Below are 3,150 nucleotides of genomic sequence, written 5' to 3' on the forward strand. Positions count from 1 at the left end.
AAAATCGACGATTTTTACAACCATGGCTATGAGTAAACAACTCAACATAACTTCATAGATGCAGAGTCATCACCAAGCATTATGTTTTGAAGTAAGTTGTAATATTATCATATGTAGTACTGATCATGTATCAAATTTTATTAGTTATAAAAACTGATAAGTGATGATAAAAGTGATTAGTGATATATTAGTATTTATTCTGGAACTAATAAATACCGATATCGAGTCTTTTAGGTGTATTCCATGATGTGATAAACTTTCTGATTGGTTGAGTTATAGATGAGAATTAATTTCATGGATACATGCTTATGAGTTGTTACTCAAATTCTTCACACATAACTTAACCTCATTTATCAGAAAAGTTTGTCTGTAGTAGTAAAAAACTCACTCATGAATTTGCTCATATTTTACAAGTGAGAATTGATAAGTGGAATTTGTATCCACTTGAAATGCTTCATATCATCTTAAGTTGGTGTTTTGGACTCAAGTATGTGGTTTTTTTATGTGTTTTGTGTTGAGTCATTGCAGAGAACTAGTTGGAGGTGGAATTGAGCTTTGAAATGATTTTATGCTAATAAGAGGTCAGGAATGGAGTTGCGGAAGATTGCACGAAGATTAGAGAAGAATTAAGAAAATGCAGAATTTCTCCAGGAGGCAAGCGTGCCCGATCCCAACCAAGCGCGCCCGCCCTAGGAAGGAGCACGCCCGCGCCGGACTTCTACTGCAGAATCCTAATTCTACTCTAATTTGAAGATTTGGAGAGTCCAGGCGATCCAGGGGCTTACATATAATGATAAAAGACGTTTTTAATAATAAGGAAGCAAGGGAGAACATAATAAAGACCTAGAGCACATGAGACGACTAAGGAGAAGAAGATCTAGTTTCATACTTTTGTATTCTTCGATTTAGGCGATACTTTTGGATGCTTGTTTTTGATTTGTTCTAAACCCTAGTACTTCTATATTCTATCATAGTATTCTGAACTTATTTAGTATCATGTTTTCATTGGAACCCATGGTGACGATGTGTTCGGTCATGAACTAATCGTTGTCATGGGGTTCTAGCAGATTTACTTATGGATTTCAATAGTTGATTGTTCTAAATCTTTAGTGTGTGGTGATTTATAATTTCCTAGTTTGGTTGTGCTTATTCGTCTTTGATGCGTAGCTAACATCTAAGATTGTTTATTAATCTCTATTGAATCGACAGTGAATATAGAGGTTTAGAACTTGCCATGCTAGCATTGGTTTATGTATGAATTGACATGCATGATTCGTAGTGTAATTTTAACCATCTTATACACCATATGTAATCACAATATATAACTTGTTCTTAAACCGTTATGTTTTCAAATCTTATAGATATATAGGGTCTAAGCATAATTGGTGTCTATTTAGCTTCTATCTTGATTGTGGATGCTCAGTAGTAGGGTATGGGTATATCGAAAGATAGCGTATACTAATTTCGTGTTATCTGAATAGTTATCATCACCATCGCATGCTATTGGTAAAGACATAAACTATGAATGAAGTATTTAATAAAGTTAGAATCTCATGTTTTATTCTCATATAAGTAATTCACTTTTAATCTCTTAGTTAATGCATTCTGGTATAATCTCTTAAGTAGTTAATCAAATCAAACTTGTTACTTGTCTTAGCTGTGAACGATAATCATAGATTGTTGCATAAGTGCATAATCTGAACTTAACCTAAACCAGTCTCTGTGGGAATGAACTTGACTTAAATCTTATACTACTTGTGATCATGTACGCTTGCGTGTATTTTTACGTGTGTTTTAGTGCGAACAAGTTTTTGGCGCCGCTGCCGGGGGCTCGGTGTTAATTTTTAATTTATATGCTTGACATCAGTGGTCGTTAAGGTCCACTGACTTGGATTACTTTACTTACTACGGTAACTTGGTTGTGTTTCAGGTACTCTAGAGAGCGTGTATACGAACACGTTCTCAGTCTCGTAAGGTAACAATTGAAGAAGATAAGGAAGTTGAAGAATTGGAAGAAGAAGTGATCATTACAATGGGAGAACCAGCAGCACCAACAAAAGCGTTGATGGATTATTCTCAACCGAAGATCAATGACATTCAATCTAGCATTGTCAGGCCAGCTATCGCAGTTAATTCCTTTAAGATCAAGCCTGGAACGATTCAGATGGTATAGAATTCAGTCCAGTTTGGGGGTGCTCCAACGGAAGATCCTAATATACATATTAGGGATTTCATCGAGATCTGCGAAACCTTCAAGTTCAATAATATTTTTGAAAATGTTGTGGAACTGAGAATTTTCCCATTCTCCCTGAGGGATAAAGCTAAGATCTGGTTACACTCTCTACCAGCTGGTTCTATTGCTACTTGGGAGGATCTTGCTCATAAATTTCTTACTAAATTCTTCCTTATGGAAAAGACAGCTAAAATCAGGAATGCTCTTACTCAATTCGCGCACCAATTTGGTGAATCTTTATGTGAAGCTTGGGAGCGCTACAAGGAGATGCTTAGGAAGTGTCCTCATCATGGAATGCCTGATTGGATGGTGATCAATTGTTTTTATAATGGTTTGGGAGCACAGTCAAGATCTATGATTGATGCAACATCAGGGCGAGCCTTATGGGCCAAGAGCTATGAGGAAGCTTATGATCTAATTGAGATGATGGCCACTAATAAATATCAGAACCCAACTCAGAGACTACCACAAGGCAAGGTAGCAGAAATTTTGGAGGTAGATACAACTACGGCTATAGCTGCTCAGCTCAAGACGTTGACTATGAAGGTCGATTCTCTGACCAACTATGGTGTTCAACAGACAATGAGTGTTTGCGAGCTTTGTGCAGGTTTGCATACGACGGAGCAATGCACTATATCTAGTGAATCAGCTCAATTCGTGAGCAACTTTCAGAGGTTGCAGCAACCTGTTCCTGCCACTTATCATCCTAACAACCGCAACCATCCTAACTTCAGCTGGAGCAACAATCAGGGTGGTATGCAACAACCTTACCAACAATTTGGAAACAAGTTCAATCCTCCTGGTTTTCAGCAACAGTATATACCAAGACAGCAATTTCAGCCACAGGGGATGCAACAACAATCTCACGGAGGTGTCGGTCCATCTTAGAATGAAAAATCTGAATTGGAGGAGTTGAG

At 37.4% G+C, this 3,150-nt stretch overlaps 1 non-coding gene across 1 annotated transcript; it reads right to left on the reverse strand.

The window, feature by feature from the left end:
* Positions 1-2,422: 2,422 nt before the first annotated feature.
* Positions 2,423-2,529, reverse strand: LOC141715566 (small nucleolar RNA R71). The gene has a single exon (XR_012572323.1). It is a non-coding gene; the product is annotated as a small nucleolar RNA R71 (small nucleolar RNA).
* Between the last annotated feature and the right edge of the window lie 621 nt (positions 2,530-3,150).

Source organism: Apium graveolens, chromosome 3 (assembly GCF_009905375.1).
Source record: "Apium graveolens cultivar Ventura chromosome 3, ASM990537v1, whole genome shotgun sequence".
Lineage (NCBI taxonomy): Eukaryota > Viridiplantae > Streptophyta > Magnoliopsida > Apiales > Apiaceae > Apium > Apium graveolens.